Genomic DNA, 17,540 nt, shown 5'->3' on the forward strand with positions numbered 1-17,540 from the left:
TAGTCTCTGTGCTCTTAAAACTGAATAAAAAATTCAATGCACAGATGGTATTTGTGCTGAGGTACTTCTGTGAAGTTAACCTTAGTAATGTGATGTTTCCTTCTCTTTCCCAATTTAGTAGTAACAGACTGGCATGGTGGCAGAGTATGGTGTGTGTGTGAGATCATTATAAGATGAAAGCTTTTTCTCCTAGAGTTCATAAGGGGTTAAATTAATATTATTTTCCAGGCTTTCCAAGTCAGCATCCAAAATATTATTTAAAATTCACTCCATTCTTCATCCAAAGACTATGATGCTGCTACTTTTAATAAATGGTAGTTGTTAGCTTCCAACTAAATGCTTTTCTTTTCTGTGGGCACTGTTGGTGATGATCATACAGTCTGCAAGAAATGTGTTATAAATGTGGTAGATGAACTCTCCTGGTATTGCCGTATGTGTGATCTGACGCAGGATGCTAGGCATAGAGGGTAGTTTCTCAGTGCCAAAATTTAATCTCTTTTGCTCTCGGAGGAGATTTTCACTGTGATATCCCCAGCAAGCCAGACTGCCTAAACAGGTCCATGCCTGTGCTTTGCTTTCTCTCCAAAGGCTTTCGCTTGTGTATTGTCTGCAGTTATAAGTTACCACACAGCTCTTTGTAAGCAAGCACATTTATTCTTATAATAGCCTTACAGAGAAAACATATTAAAACAATAAAAGAACCTGAACATATGCTAAATAGTTTACTAGAGGTCACTCCCATTTCCAACCTAGTATTCTGGTAGGTTTCAGTCCTTCAAAATCCACAGCTGGGTTTCCCCATGGTTATAAGTTCATTTCCGTCTTAGATCCAGAACCAGAAAGAAGGCTGGGCAGATCCATTGTTTCTCTGGCTCGGGCCATTGATCTTGACCTTCTGTAACAGGTAATCAGCAGAGAATAAACCTTTGGGCTTTGAAGAGATGGTGTGGGCACATGGTACAATTGATGCATCTACAGTTCACATGATTTCAACTGTGGCAACTTGAACTAGCAGCATGGATTAGATTTCCCTCAGTGGAGGTAACAATTAATGGGGATGGGTGATGGCCTCCCTCACATTGCCCCTTCCAGAAATGTTTGGAGTTGGGGTAGAGTCCCTTTCCTGAGAATTTGACACCAACCCAACTTAACCAGACAACTTTTCATAGACACCTGGATACTCGTACAAGGCCTGGTGGTTGCCTTATGCAGTGGCTCTGAATAGGGATGTGGCTTTGCTATCAGGCCAGTGCATTGCTGCAGATCAGATTCTATGTAGTAGTTCCAGATGGGTAAATTACACAACAAGAAGTGATAATGTAAGTGACTGCGAATCATAGAATCAGAGTCTTGCAATGGAGAAGACTTCTTAGGTATTGATAAAATCCACCTGGAATTCCGTACGAAGTGTTGATCGCTGCCACCTGGCCATGGGCCAGGGAGGAAGGTTTTTATAGGACACCAAAACCAAACCAATACAACTTATGTGTTCAGTTCTCATGAAATGGGAGTTAGTGATGACCAGAGGCAGCTCACTGCACCAGAAAGAAAAAACTAGTTTGTATTAGGCTAGTCTACTCTTTTTACATATTTTATTGTTGAAAAACATTTTTTGTTTGGAACCTGTTTAAAGAGGTTTTTTACTTTAAAAATGAGAGCAGAGAACGAGGTGTAAGGAATGAAGTCATGCAAATGTTAATAAAAGTATTGAAAATACCATAGCAAAGGTGATCCAGGAACTGAGTTTAAGAGACACACAGACTTGTCTCTGAAGACTGAGTTGAGGGATATGATGAAATGAGATCAACCAAAATAAAATAAAATAAAATAAAAGGGCAGAAATGATGTCTTGGATGACCTTTGCTTATTTGTAAATTGCATGGGCTAGATCTTTAGCTGATATAAAGTGACATAATGATATTATAGCTGTATATTGTAAGTATAGCCAAGCCCTCAGTTTACAGCAGTGGAGGAGCAACAGTACTAGCCATTTTGGTCACTTCATTCACATGAAATTGGTTGCTCGTAGTAAATCCATGGCCTGCCTTGATCTTCACACCAAAAATTGACCATCAGTGCCTAGGTTTGAATCTATTAGCCACTGAAAACAGTCTAATACAGTTGCCCTTTCTGTATATTAGGCTCTTACAGACAATGCTTAGTGTACAGGAGTTCTGGTATTCCGCCTTTGTTATACGCAAAAAAAGAAGCTTACAAGAAGTGGAAGATTGGACAGATGACCAGGGAGGAGTATAAAAATATTGCTCAGGCATGCAGGAGTGAAATCTGGAAAGCCAAATCACACTTGGAGTTGCAGCTAGCAGGAGATGTTAAGAGTAACAAGAAGGGTTTCTTCAGGTATGTTAGCAACAAGAAGAAAGTCAAGGAAAGTGTGGGCCCCTTACTGAATGAGGGAGGCAACCTAGTGACAGAGGATGTGGAAAAAGCTAATGTACCCAATGTTTTTTTTGCCTCTGTCTTCACAAACAAGGTCAGCTCCCAGACTACTGCACTGGACAGCACAGTATGGGGAGAAGGTGACCAGCCCTCTGTGGAGAAAGAAGTGGTTCGGGACTATTTAGAAAAACTGGACGAGCACAAGTCCATGGGGCCGGATGCGCTGCATCCGAGGATGCTAAAGTAGTTGGCGGATGTGATTGCAGAGCCATTGGCCATTATCTTTGAAAACTCATGGCGATCGGGGGAGGTCCCCGATGACTGGAAAAAGGCTAATGTAGTGCCTATCTTTAAAAAAGGGAAGAAGGAGGATCCAGGGAACTACAGGCCAGTCAGCCTCACCTCAGTCTGGAAAAATAATGGATCAGGTCCTTAAGGAATCAATTCTGAAGCACTTAGAGGAGAGGAAATTGATTGGGAACAGTCAGCATGGATTCACCAAGGTGGCTAGATCGTCGGGCTCAACGGGTAGTGATCAAAGGCTCCATGTCTAGTTGGCAGCCAGTTTCAAGCGGAGTGCCCCAAGGGTCGGTCCTGGGGCTGGTTTTGTTCAATATCTTCATTAATGATCTGGAGGATGGCGTGGACTGCACTCTCAGCAAGTTTGCAGATGATACTAAACTGGGAGGAGTGGTAGATACGCTGGAGGGCAGGGATAGGATACAGAGGGACCTAGACAAATTAGAGGACTGGGCCAAAAGAAACCAGAGGAGGGTCAATAAGGACAAGTGCAGAGTCCTCCACTTAGGACAGAAGAATCCTATTCACTGTTACAGACTAGGGACCGAATGGCTAGGAAGCAGTTCTGCAGAAAAGGACATAGGGGTTACAGTGGACAAGAAGCTGGATATGAATCAACAGTGTGCCCTTGTTGCCAAGAAGGCTAATGGCATTTTAGGCTGTATAAGTAATGGTATTGCCAGCAGATCGAGGGACGTGATCATTCCCCTCTATTCAACATTGGTGAGGCCTCATCTGGAGTACTGTGTCCAGTTTTGGGCCCTACACTACAAGAAAGATGTGGAAAAACTGGAAAGAATCCAGCGGAGGGCAACAAAAATGATCAGGGGGCTGGAGCACATGACCTATGAGGAGAGGCTGAGGGAACTGGGATTGTTTCTTCTGCAGAAGAGAAGAATGAGGGGAGATGTGATAGCTGCTTTCAACCACCTGAAAGGGGGTTCCAAAGAGGATGGACCTAGACTGTTCTCAGTGGTAGCAGATGACAGAACAAGGAGTAATGGTCTCAAGTTGCAGTGGGGGAGGTTTAGGTTGGATATTAGGAAAAAGTTTTTCACTAGGAGGGTGGTGAAGCACTGGAATGGGTTACCTAGGGAGGTGGTGGAATCTCCTTCCTTTGAGATTTTTAAGGTCAGGCTTGACAAAACCCTGGCTGGGATGATTTAGTTGGGTTTGGTCCTGCTTTGAGCAGGGGGTTGGACTAGATGACCTCTTGAGGTCCCTTCCAACCCTGATATTCTATGATTCTATGATACCACGTTTTATAACACTAACATTATCGAGCACTTAGGAATGGTGGTCTGACAGTGATGGAAGATCAAAATAAAAGTATGAAACCCAACTGCATTTGGATATAGGGTAGCTACTGTATGGCATTTCATATCAAGCAACTCTTTCTCCTAATTCTCTTATCTCTAGTGAATAAGTGAATCATATTTGAATACCTATTACAGAATTACAAGTATTGTAGGTAGCATTTGTTGACGATGAAAAACCTGTCTCTAGCATACAGAATGAAGGCTATGAATTATTATCGTTTATTTATTTCTATGATGACTTGGCTAGCATCTTGAATAACAAATGCACTACTAGTTTCCTAAGGTTATTAAAAGGGAGTTTTGTCATCTCCCTTCCCCCCCGCCAACTACTTCTAGCAACATACCTGATGTACAAGGATATTTTCTCCATGATTTGATAGTCTGTCAGAGAGCTGCATCTAGGTTAAGTATATAAATTATTTCTGAGCTTCAACATTTAACAGACATCAGTCAACGAAGGACATAAAACAAAATGCTAGAAGCCAGAACTGATTAGAAAACCCCACACTATCATTTCTAAGCAAGTTTCTTTTATGACATCTTCAGGAAAAATGAAGACAGCCTTGACTGATCTTTTACATTTTAAAGATCAAATACAGTTAATAATATGTTTATTATGAAGAGGATGTGGGATCAGTACTTTGGCAGATGAATTACTCAGTCCAGATCCTACCACTGGCTTCTCAGATAGTTACACTACTGACAATAGCATGTCATTATGCCTATAGGATTTTGAAGGGGATAAGTAAGGACTCATAAAGGATTTGAAATCCTATTGATACTGCATTTTCTGAAATCAAATACTTGTTTAGAGACAAACTCAATTTGTACAGGGAAAAAAATACATTTCCTGAATTCTTCTTTTCTCTTTTAAGCTTAATTTCACTTAAGACGAATGAAGCACCATTGTTATCAGTGTGAATTATGAATATGAAATGCTGTTCTTCTATGCATGGTTTCTTATTAATAAGTAACTAAGTTGTCTGATACATAAATGGTAATATACTACAATTAAATCTTAATCAACTGGTAATAATTACTACATTATATGGTAATTAAATGTTCATTTTGGGTAGTTTACTTAAATTGTTACCTTGTTTCTTGTACCGTGATTGTAGTCTTGCAACACTACAATGACAGTTTTCTTTAAGGACCTTTGTTTTAGACCAGAAAAATGAGCCATGATAATCAGAAGGTAAAACAGTATATATGTTATTGCCCCTTCTTTTGAAACTGAGCAGTAGCAGACGTCCAGGCCTTGTGGTCAGCTTCCCATTGGAGGAGAAATCCGTCCTCTGGAGTCTGGGTATACTCTTGGTATTAGTTGATTTATTTACCCCTGTATACCAATGCTTGAACAAAGGTGGTTGCAAACGACATGCAGGAATTCTTCCAGGAATCTCAGCCCAGCTGCAATGCCCAGTTTCTTGGGAACAGCTCTGAGCTTTGTATGTGTGTTTCGAGAGGTTGACAGAGAATACTTGACCGTGAAGGATAAGGGTGAGTAGGGGTGAGATTTTCTTTGCTTTGGATTGGAATAAAGTTTTCTATGCCTCATGAGTACCCCACCCCCACCACCTTGGTTGCAAGCCACTCACTGAGAAACACTGGCCAAGTGACAACACTCTGGTTAAAAATCCAAGGATCCTTTCCGACAGAGGCCTTCTCAGAAAGCACCCACACTTCTCTTTTTATATGGCCCTCTGCTTGGTAGGAGGTCTAGTAAATTTTTCAAGCCCCGGGAAATGTTATTTTAATGAACACAATTAAAAATGAGAGTGATGGCAGCTGAAGATTCTCACAAAAGATCATTTAAACTACAATCTGAGTGAAGGAATAACATTGTGTGTGTTTCTGCATGCTTTAATACCACTACTATGTAAATGAAGTAGAAGAATGTTTTTGAGGAGTTCTGGGTTTTCTACTATAGCACTGCCATCCTTGTCAAAGGAATTCTGACCTGATCATTGGCTACAGGCACCAGACCATACTGAGTAACTCTTTGCAAGAGTAAAGTTTTTTTTTTTCTGATTTGATTTTCATTGTATTTCACAGGCAAATGTAATCTTTTATTGGCAAGGCTGGTAGCACCACTTATTAAAATTGCCTCACACTTCCCATTTGAAGAGTCTGTGTTCAGTTGTTTGTAACTTTGCCAAACTTTGACAAATTTTTGCCTAGAAAGTTATTCTGTTTCTTGTGGCCAAATTATAACCCTTGGAAAAATTGTGGTTTGCACATGCTCAGTAGAAACATTTTAGATTTTAGTAGCTAAACTCCCCAAAGATTCCGTCTGCACTGAGCATGCTTCAACCCAGAGCTGAGCAGGAATCTCCCTGCACTTGTGGCTTTGGGTTGCTGCAGGCTCTGCTGAGTCTGGGTCCAGGTACTGGAGCTGAGAGCAGGGAGGCTTTCTGTCCTGTGCTGTTGATGAGACCAAGGCCCAGGCAGCATGGAGGAGGAACCTGCCTGATTTTAATGCAGTGAGGACAAAATCCGAACCTGCAGAAAGCAGGTGGTGGGTGCAGAAACTTGGACTGTAGGTTGGCAGGAGGGAAGAGGGATTCTGAGACTGGCTGGGTAAAGGGACAGGAAGCTGTAGGGGAGAGATTGGGGCAATCTGGACAAAGAGACTGAGAATCACAGTGGAGACCGGGACCTAGTAGGTAAGGGTGTGACTGACATTGTATGAGGAGCTGTGGGAGACTGGGACTGGCTGTGCAAGGAAACCGGGACTGGAAGCCAGTAGGGTGGGGAGAGGGAGACAGATTTGATGAGGAACTGGGGCAAAACTGGGACTAGCTGGACAAAGAGATTGGGACAAGGATCTGTGTGTGTGTGACTGAGATTTGACAAGAAGTCTGGGGAACAAGATTGAAATTGAGAGCTAGTGGGAATGGGGAAAGCATGCCTGGGGGTGGCAACAGAAGGCCAGGTTTGGGGCAGATACAGGTTGGATGAGGAGTTGAGAGTCAGAGAATTGGGACTGGCTGGGCAAGTAGAACAGGGACAAGAGCTTGGGGGTTGGTGGGGAGAACTGAGGAATGTCTGGATAAGGGGACTGGGATGAGAACCTGAGGAGTGGAGGCTGGGGCTTGCAAGGTGAGGAGAATGGGACTGGGATGAAAAGCCAGGGGTGGGTGGGGACAGGAAAGAAGGAGTTAAGTTTAAGGGATTGGGCAGAAGAGTATGTGCCCACTAGAGCATACTCCTCTCCAGAGCCTTGAATGGAAGCCAAGATCCTGAGTGTCGTCATTCCTTTGTTTTCATCAAATACCTATGAAATAAACTGGGAAAGTGTCCCATTCCTTGCAGTTCTACATAGTGGTAGATTATCATCCTTTGGTATCAGTTACACCAGTGCTTCTCAAAGTCAGGCCGCCGCTTGTTCAGGGAAAGCCCCGGCGGTCTGGGCCGGTTTGTTTACTTGCCGCATCCGCAGGTTGGCTGATCGTGGCTCCCACTGGCCGCGGTTCGCTGCTCCAGGCCAATGGGGGCTGCAGGAAGGGCGGCCAGCATATCCCTCGGCCCGTACCACTTCCTACAGTGAACCGTGGCCAATGGGAGCCGTGAACCGCGGCCAGTGGGAGCCATGATCGGCTGAACCTGCGGACATGGCAGGTAAACAGACCGGCCTGGACCACCAGGGGCTTTCCCTGAACAAGCGGTGGACCGACTTTGAGAAGCACTGAGTTACACAATTAAATGCTCAAGTGGTGGAAGTCTCTATGGCCCATCTAAAGGTTTGCACCCATGTAAGTGTCACTATGATGGAATTTGGTTTGTTTCAGTTTCTTTTTTAAAAGCTTAGGAAATGACACACAAAGTACATTAAAAGAATATTATTAAGATTGCAGAGTGGTATACTCAGAAGGTAAGAAATGCCAGAATGAAAGTTGTCTGTGCAACCTTAATTTGACTCTCTTCTGTCTATATGCTATGATACAGTCTTTACATGATCACATACAATTTTTTCTACCGGACTCCTGCCCCATTGAATGCACAGAATGGACCTGCTCTGGGGATGAATCAAGGCTGTGTATAGTGAAGCAGACTGTTGTCAGTTGGATCAGATTTGTTGCAGTAGTTGGAAGGTGTATAGAGCCGGGAACAGGGGATTGCAGGAAGAGAAAAGATGATCTTGTGGTTAAGACAATTAAATGCTACCCTGGAGAACTGGATTCTATCTCTCTCTCTCTGCCACAGAGTTCATATGTAATGATGGAAAGTCATTTAAATCAGAGTTTTCACAGGTACTCACTATTTGTGTATTTCTCGTGTTCTCGCTCCCCAGCTTGAGACCCTTGGTTCTGATTTGCAGAAGTCCTGAGCGTTCACAGCTGAAGTCCATGAGAACTGTGCTTTGAATATATTAAGTCCTGTAGAAGGATAAGTTATCTGAAAAATCAGAGCCTAGGTATCTCATGTTGGACACCCAATATTAGTGGATACTTTTGGCCTTAATCTTTTTGTGCCTCAATTTCCTGGTGTAAAATTGGGGATAATACCCTCTCACCTCTCAGGAGTGTTGTGAAAATAAATTCAGTAATATTTGTGAAGCACTCAGATACTGTAGTGAAAAGTGCTATTGGAAAGCCCATGAGGAAATTAATCATTCTTTCTTTAAAGCAGGGTTTGAACAGCATGTAGTAAAGAAGGCCTGCAGACACACGTTGAACAATGAGGATAAAACAAAATATTAAATTGCTGCTCATAAAATGAGCGCCATTTGATACTGTGCACTGAATGAGGTGGTAGTTCTATGGAAACAATAGTATGTGATCATGTAATTTAAGACTATCATAACACATGCACAGAAGGGGAGTAAATTAAGGTTACCCAGGCTACCTTGATACTGGCATTTCCGAATTTTTGAGTGATTGACTTTGCAACCTTAGCAAGTGTTATTTTAATGTCATTTTGGTATGAGTAATATTGAATATAGTCCAACAAAGGTGAATCAGTTCTGCTAGGACACAAAGAAAATGGATGAAATGAGGCAGATATAATTTAGCACACAATCATTATCTGGCTTCTTTGTTTCTTCATAGAAAAGGAAAAACGTGAACTGAAAACAATTAACAGTTGATTCACCGTTTCACATATCACAACAATCAGTTTTAGCTAAAATAAAAATAAATACCGTTCCTAGATGTAAAAGGGAAAGATGCTACTAGCTCTGTGATTGTAGTTTATTTGGAGATTTGAACCTCTGGATTCAGTGTTCTCCTTGATTGCTAGTCCCCATTTGCAGGGCATTGCGCACGTTTAGTGCCCTGTGCTCGTTTGGGGCCACACACAGCAGGTGTCCACTCAGTCATAATATACTGCAGGATCTGGATCTTATCAGTACACAATAAATATTTTCAGTAATGATACTTTAAAGGAGTTTAAACCTTAATTTAAAAATATCTGGATTAAATTATGTTTTTATTACGAGAAATGAGAGACATCTCCTCTGACCTAGAAACCTTTAAAAAACCAGTTGGTGTAAACATTGGGTTTTTAATATTTTTATCTTATTTTGTTACTCTGCCAAGGCAGGATAGAAATTCTTTTCATTAAAATTTAGTGATGCTTTTTAATCAAGGTGCACTGTCTGCTGCAATGTTCGCTTTTGATTATGAATCACATTTAAAGATACTGCAACCATTAAAGAGCAACATTTATTCCCCAGTTATTGCTGATCCCGTTCATGCTGTATGTATTGCATACAAAAAGTGTTTCTTTCAAAAGGATCAGTGTTTGCCCTTTTTATGCTGAATGCATACAACACAAACTGTGATATGTGGACGTGGTGGGGGTAGTGGCTGGGGTTGAGTCTCATTTCTGGTTATTTTCTTTTCCGGTTTTATCTCTTGTATTGTAATTTTAATTATGTTAAGTTACCTAGCATCCAGGATAGATGCTCTTTTTCTTTATATTCATTATAAAATAAAATATGTTTAAAAAGTAAGTATATCAAAACCAGGAAGCATTTCTCGTCTATCAACTAAGGGTATAATACACTCTCTATTTAATTTCCAGGTCACATCCAGCATTATATAGTAAAAGGAAATTAAACACAGAGATACGAAGCTTTTACAATACCCATTACACTCATCTCTCTCTGTATATTCCTCTCCCTCTTTTACTGGGTACTGTCTGTTCTTTCTTGCTATAAAGGTAATAGTGCCTCCAGCATAATGTATCAGTGTGTTAGCCGTTACCAAGCCACCACTCCAGCATTATTTCTAAAATGTTTGTCACTTCTGAAATATATTGTATCTTAAAGACAAAGTCAGGACTTTCTGTGCCTCACATATAGCAAAAGACCCATAATTTGGGAGTCATGGTTAAGGGGGAATTTGAAGTCACTCCTATATTCAAAAGTAGTGAACCTTCAGGGTGCCTGTGGCTAAAGCTATGCCAAAGTCAGCATTTTCAGTTCACCATGTGAATGTGTTTGTTTTTGTTTTTGACATCATATGTTTTGTATATTTTAACTTATGGGATTTTTAACTGTTGTGCATCTACCGACAGGCTATAATTATCACTTTTATATTTTGAATAACTGAATGATAAATAGTTTGTGTTCCATTGTAGCTTTGGGTTTGCACAAACCACCAACCTACAGAACAACACACAGCTGAAATCTCTAATTTGGCCTGCAGTAGGCTCCTTTGAAAAGTGGCTGTGGTTCACCAAAATCTTCACAATCCCTGGGGTGCATCTGGCCTAGATTTCAGGTATGTTATGAAACCCAAAAGAAGATGATTTGCCCCTGGCTGGCCTGATTTTGGGTTTTGTTATAAAAGTTTCCCACAACTCTGCCTGTGACATCTTCAGATAAAAAACGAGTCTTAAAAAATGTAACACTACACATCATTATCTATATCCTAAGGCCAGCTCCCTCTCTCTAAATTGGCTATTTCCTACTTCATGGAGGCCTTGAGGACAAATACATTCAAAATTGTGAAGCACTCAGATACTAGGGTATTGGGGCCATATTAATACCTGAGATAGATGGATAGACAGATACTGTTGGTCTTTTATAGGGTTCTTAGAGGATACTAACTAGACTAAGTGCCAGTGCTCTCCTGTGCAGCAGTGCTAATTGCCAACTTTTGGCAGTTGCACATGTGCTAATTACTTTTTAATAGAATCAGTGGAAGAGAATTTTCCACTAAGCTTCTATGGATAATTATTGCAGATTTTTCTTTCAAGAGCTTGAAGCTTTGTTTAAACTTTACTCTTTCACCCTCCATCAGATCTATTTGCACCAAAATGGTAAAATTACAGCAAATGTATGCTGAGATTATGCAATCTGTTCTTTCATACTGTCCATGTTGCTACACAGTGCTTTGTAATAGACACATATTCAGGGCTAGTATTGATACCCCCTGTGATAAGGCCGTATAACTATAGTAAATAAATAAAAAGTTCAGGAGCACTAGGATTTAGTGTACTAAAAATAACCCCCAGCCATCTGGGAAGGGTGGAGGGAAGCAGTTGGTTGGACTGGGAAGGGAATGGATTGTCTCAAGAAGAGTTGTCGGGCGGGGTCGGGGGAGAAGGGAGGGAGAGCCTTGGCCAGAGAAATGCCTCTCCAATCAGAGGATTGTTGCAGGTTGGGCCAAGAAATGGGATGGATTAAACCCCATGTCCATAGAAAACTACTCAGGTTTTCCATAGCAGCTCTTTATGAGTTTCCCTGCAGTCTTTTAGCCCCAACAATTTTAACTCCTAAACACAGTAACCTTGAATGATGTTGGAACATAACAGGAGTCCAGCAATCAAAACAAAGTTCCCAGTATATGATGGGTTCTCCTTAGTGTGATTTAGTCCAAGTGATTTTAAGTCTTTTCCCACACTGACAGGATTGTAGTTCATAGACCTTATTAAATATGTTACAGTCTGTCTCCTGTAAGTTGTCAGATCTGTTGATTTCATTGTCATGACATCTCTTCTGGAATTCCGAGGGCTGGAGTGCAACAGGGAATATGTTGTAGACACTGTTATATCTTAAATATTGCAGGTGCTAATCTGTTTTTAGTAAAACAGCAGTTTGAGTTACGGACTTTGGGGCAATGGGATTCTTCTCATTCTGATACAATAAAAGAAATAGCAGGTATACAATAAGCTGTTAATAGTGTACCACAGAAATCATGGTATTTGAAATGAGTTTGTCATTCACACAGAGAGCTGGGTTCAAAGACAGTTCATTCATAATTCACATGAGGATATGAAACAGCTTGTGGTTCTTAGTGAAAATAAATCCTTTCTGTAGCAGAATGCTGCAGTTCGTCACATTTGGCACTTTAAGTTTGCAGACAAAATCAGGAGACCCAGAGTTCAGTGTACAAATGGAAAATGTATATTTTCTCCTAATGGTGGGAATGGAGCACTTTTTGCCAGGATGCACTGACATAAGAGACTGGAAGCTCTGTTTTTGTTGCCTTTGGGATAAAGTCATCCTGCAGATAAAGTTCTACTGCAGTGTTGGAAATGGTTATATTTTAGTTTCATATATAAATACCTCAAACCTAATTCTTAGGAAACTGTCTGGTTCCCAGGAAGATAGCATCTGAGGACTGGCTGTTTCTAAGAGTTTAATAATTCAAATAAGGGATGTTAGTGGGAGTAATTTGAGGGGATTTCCAATAGTAGGGAGGCAGGGTGGAAGTTGATTCTCGCCTGGACCAAGTACTGAGTTGCCTTCCCTTCACCCCCTGCTGGAAATACTTACTGATCTCTATAATTTGTCTGAGCCAACCTCCCCACCATTGGCTCCCAGATCAGTTGGGAGTCGTGGGCAACTGGGGGTCAGGTAGGAATACATATAAGAGGAAGAGAACCAGCTGGAAGCTAAAACTGGAAGGTTGGCCCCTCAACACAAGTGAGATAGAGGTGGGAGGTATTCTGTCCAGCTGTGGGGACTGATGAGGAGGTTTTGAGGAGGGCTGATGAACAAATACACTTATCCTCAGTGCTATAAAGGTTAAACCTAATGTGTGTTACAAAACATGCACCATGCTCAAAAATATTTGTGTGTTTTTGATTTTTATAATCTATTTCCCTGTATAAATTAAGAGACAGAGATGACTCATACTTTGAAAAACTGGAAATTTGTCAGAAAATAGCAGTATAATCTTCAATTATATACAATATTGCAAAGTAATGGGAACATAGAAGCTTCATCCCCTAAAGGTAGACATAATGAGTCTTATTAATGCATGACACCAGTTATTGTACAATCTCCTATTTGGGTCCCAAGTCATTTCAAGAGAAAAGTAGGGAAAATAACTTTACAAAGTCAGAGGTAATTTTTATGGAGGTTCAAAATCTGTATTTGCCTTTTGGTTTTCAAAATGATCTGCAACTGAAGCTTCATTTAGATGTCCCTTATCTACTTGTACTTTTTCTCCTCAACCGCATCCCTTAATAATTAACTTTTTATCCTGTTAATTTTCTAGCTGTGCAACTGGCTAGATTAATGAACAATAATTTGTATAGTACCACTGCGTGCTAGATGCTTATAGACAAAACAGAGGAGAAGGTCTCTGCTCCAAAGATCTTAAAGTCTAAGTTCCTGGTCCTTCAAAGAGTTATGCAAGACTAACTTAACGTTAAACATATCTAGTTCCACTAATGGCAATGATACTGCTCGCATGTGGAAGTCTTTGCAGGATCAGGGCCTAAGAATTTTGGGTTTGGTCCTGCTTTGAGCAGGGGGTTGGACTAGATGACCTCCTGAGGTCCCTTCCAACCCTGAGATTCTATGATTCTATGAATGTCCAGGCATAATGTCAGTTAGTTTTCATCATAGATATCCTCTCCACTCCTAGTTACAGAGGGTTTTGTCTGGATTTAAACATTTTCCTGCATTGTCTGCAACCTGAATTGCATGAAAAAGAACTGTTAGAAAAATAAAATAAACTGTTTCTTTTCATTGTTTACAGTATTCTATACAAATTCTAGAAATGGCATTAATGGTGAAAAGACCATAACTTTTTAAAATTCTTGTAAGTTTTAATAACCTAAGAGGCCATTATAGAGGACATGTCAGGTTTCCTAGTAGTACTGTAGTTCTGCCTTTCATTAAATCACCAAGCATACTGAATAATGGAAAGCATTGTGGTGGCTTTGATGCTGTGAATTAAAAGTAATATGTAAATACCAAGAAACTAAAGATTGTCTACACTATCAATTTATATTGGTATAACTACCTAACCCCTGGTGTAGACAGCGCTATATCGACACAAGGGCTTCTCTCATTGACATAGCTACCGCCTCTTGGGGAGGTGGAGTAGCTCACCCGTAAGCATAGGTAATGTCTTCACTAAGCGCTACAGTAGTAGATAAGCCCTAAATTATTTGTGACTCTACTAAGATGGACCCCAATTTCCAGAGATGAACGGCGAGCAGTGATTAGTACAAAAAATTACTATTTTTTGGAAGGCTTGATAATAGTAAAATGTTACTGCTATGAGCCTAAATGACATTATATGCAAAATCTTCCTGAGAAAAGAGTTGTCATAGACTGTAATTAAGGAAAGGAGAGAACAAAAATCAGTCATGTCACATTTGTTCCCAATATATATATATTTTTTTACTTTTCTGACCCAGTTTCACTATGAATGATAACTGTCTGATTTGAAAGACTCTAATGTCAGCAGCTGAAGACTGAGAAGCATCTGGAGGGGAAAAGGGACCTATAGTGAATGAAAAATTTCCTAAAAGCACAATGCAGCAATTTCAGAAATATACAGGAAATGACAGTTATGAATCTTTTACATTAGACTTTTTCGTCGCTTCACTTGTAAAATGTCAAGAATGTACTTTATTTTGAGCCAAATATGCTTTTTTCTGCTATTCATTAAATATTTTTATCTTTTGAACGAGTGGCTACTTCTTTGCTCTGTTCTTGGGGGATGAGCAACTCTAAAAGTGGTGTGTGGGGAGTGGGTAGTTAGGGAGGATGAAGTGAACTGGAAAGGAGTCATGGTGGAGTTCAACATGCGAAAAACCCAAGTTCCGGGGAAAAAAATATTAGCTGAGTCTGTATACTACAGTTCAAGGCTGCTCAGGGCAACCGTACCATAACCTAACATCATTGTGAGTATTTAGTTTCTTATAAAAAGAAAAAAGAAAAAAAAAAAAAGAAAAACACCTCAGGCTGTGATTGTGCCATATTTTGTAAGCTAAGTAGGCCTGGTCAAAATTGGATGGAAGCAAAGAAATCTGCAGGCTGCTGCTTTAAGTGGTGTTGGTGGTTCAGTGGGCGGCGTTCTTCCCAGGCCTTCATAACCAGTCTTCCCTGATCCTCCATATTGCTGGTGCACATCAACATTTTTCATCTTGTTTGGACATTCTCAAATGATTATGGAAAGGGTGCAGCTGTGTGCCTGACTAGTAGAGTCTAGCACAAGTCACAAATGCAATCTATAATTCTCCTACAATGGAACTACCAGATTAATCCCTTTTTCTACATACTCTTCTTACCCTGTGGATTTCTTGCCTCTCTAGGTAGTCAGTCCAGATGGAATAAGGTGAGGTTAGCTCCGTACAGATATCAGTGTGTGGGAGTGACAACATCATTTATTGCTGAGAGAAAGTGAACGCAGAGTAGTGAGACACACATTTTTGCAATGTCATGGACCTCTGGTTTCCACTGGATTTAGGTGAACACCAACAAGTTCAGTGAGGCCAGGAAAACTCATTGCACCAGCAGCATATCAGCCCCATCTCCCTCCAGCAACATAAAATTCATTTTAAACACACAACAATTAATCCTCTTGCCATAAATAGCTTCTCCAGTGTCTCATATCCTGCCTTGTCTTTCCATTCTGCCACTCAGAATTTCCATCAATGCAACTCTTTGCCCAGCTCATATGGGTCCCAGATTTAGTGTTGCCAACTCCTACTTTTTTATTGTGAGTCTTGCAATAATTTTTTCTTTTAAAGTCCAAACCCTGGAGCTATGTGAATGCACAAGAATCTTTGCTTTCATTTAAAAAACAAAAGGAAGCTTCTGGTCCTCATGATTGCAGAGATAAGCTTGTAACATGACCCCTACACGTGGAAAAGCCAGCAGAACTCCAAATCTAATATTTTTTTAAATTTCATGATTTTTAAATCAGTCTAACTTTTGGCGGACACCTAATCATGATTTTTTATCACCTGGCATTAGCACCAGTGTTATCTCAGAACAGCAGGGTCTGTATCCAAGTCTTTGGATTAGTGTCAGTAATGCCACATATGTTTTTCTCAAACAACTTATGATGACTTGTTTCCTAATAATAATACCTAGCTCTTATATAGTGCTTGCTATCCATAGACCTCAAAGCATTTGACAAAGGTCAGTATCATTAGCCTCATTTTACAGATGGGGAAACAGAGGCACAGAGCAACACATTGCCTAAGGTCACCCAGCAGGCAAGTAGGAGAACTAGGAATAAATCTAGATATCCAGAGTCCCAATCCAGTACTCTAGGCAATAGGAAATGCTGCCTCCCATAAGTCTGTTGAGAATTTTCCTAAAGAAAAACATGTTCTAGTATTTCTTCTAAACATCTTAAGTAAGGTTTATTTTTTTTCAGAGACTTTTAAAGTAGCTACATTTGTATGAAGTTGCGCAGTATGACATATGATTCCATTTAATTAAAAAAAATACTTTTTCTGTTGGTGATGTATCTTTTGTAGCCATCAGCATTACAAAATAATATGTTTATTTCACTTTTGTCTATATTATGAGATTGTTATAACAATGTGACCCTAGTTCTCTAGAGCAATGGTTCTCAAACTTTTTTTCCCGCGGACCACTTGAAAATTGCTGAGGGTCTCGGCAGACCACTTAATGATCTTTCCAAATGTTGTTTGTACCATTAGCTAAGTATTGTAAAGCGCTTTGGATAAAAGCAGTATATAAACCTGCCCCCACCCCAATAATAATTGTTTTTTTGTTCTACAAATAAAAGCACACAACTCCATATTTTCATATCAGTAGTCTTACCTTTCTAATGTGATGGATGTGCCCTCTCTTCCCCGCTGTGGTAGCCCCCGAGCTGGGGCTGGGAAGGAGGGCTGTCTGTCCCCGGCAGCCGTAGCCCTGGAGCTAGATAAAGTCTCTTCTTTCTTTGGCTGTCGCAGCCCTGCATGTCCCAAATTCCCCCAACCCCCTCTTCTCACCACACTGCCCTCTCCCACCAACCCCTTATTCCCCCCAAGGCCACCGCCTCACCTTACATTCTTCAGGGTCCAGGCACCTAATTAGTGGAGGCATGCCTGGGAGGCTCCACTAATTAGGTGGGTGGTCCTTCATTCTCTTGTATGCGGCCACCCAGGCGCACACCTGAGAGGGAACTATCCACAGACCACCTGAATGGAGCTCGCAGGCTGGTGGTGGTCCACGGACCACAGTTTGAGAACCTCTGCTCTAGAGAGGTAAGTATCTATGCTGATCCCCATTCTTATTCCTTTGTGTAGATTCCATTCTCTAGCTAAGTTCTGTGCTGATTGTGACTTTACAGTGTGGTGCATGCT

General features: G+C 40.8%; 1 protein-coding gene and 1 long non-coding RNA gene across 8 annotated transcripts in view; one reads left to right on the forward strand and one right to left on the reverse strand.

Moving 5' to 3' along the window:
• The window catches only part of PRR16 (proline rich 16), a 136,140-nt gene that overhangs the window by 15,961 nt on the left and 102,639 nt on the right, over nt 1–17,540 (forward strand). Inside the window, exon 1 of one of the 5 annotated variants that reach the window (XM_039545563.1) lies at nt 10,726–10,744. The exons of the other annotated variants lie outside the window; for them this stretch is intronic. The gene's annotated coding sequence lies outside the window, so the exon portion shown is untranslated. Of the gene's footprint in view, nt 1–10,725; nt 10,745–17,540 lie in introns of those variants that run through there. 5 annotated transcript variants of the gene reach the window in all.
• Nucleotides 652–17,436, reverse strand: LOC120408512. 3 transcript variants are annotated; one of them, XR_005600743.1, is made up of 5 exons: nt 17,239–17,436; nt 17,011–17,112; nt 15,501–15,602; nt 4,361–4,414; nt 652–895 (listed from the first exon to the last, which is right to left on the reverse strand). It is a non-coding gene; the product is annotated as an uncharacterized LOC120408512 (long non-coding RNA). The 3 variants fall into 3 exon arrangements; XR_005600742.1 differs by lacking the exon at nt 17,011–17,112; XR_005600741.1 differs by lacking the exons at nt 15,501–15,602; nt 17,011–17,112 and having other exon boundaries at nt 654–895.

This window comes from Mauremys reevesii, linkage group 6 (assembly GCF_016161935.1).
Source record: "Mauremys reevesii isolate NIE-2019 linkage group 6, ASM1616193v1, whole genome shotgun sequence".
NCBI classification, from domain to species: Eukaryota; Metazoa; Chordata; order Testudines; family Geoemydidae; genus Mauremys; species Mauremys reevesii.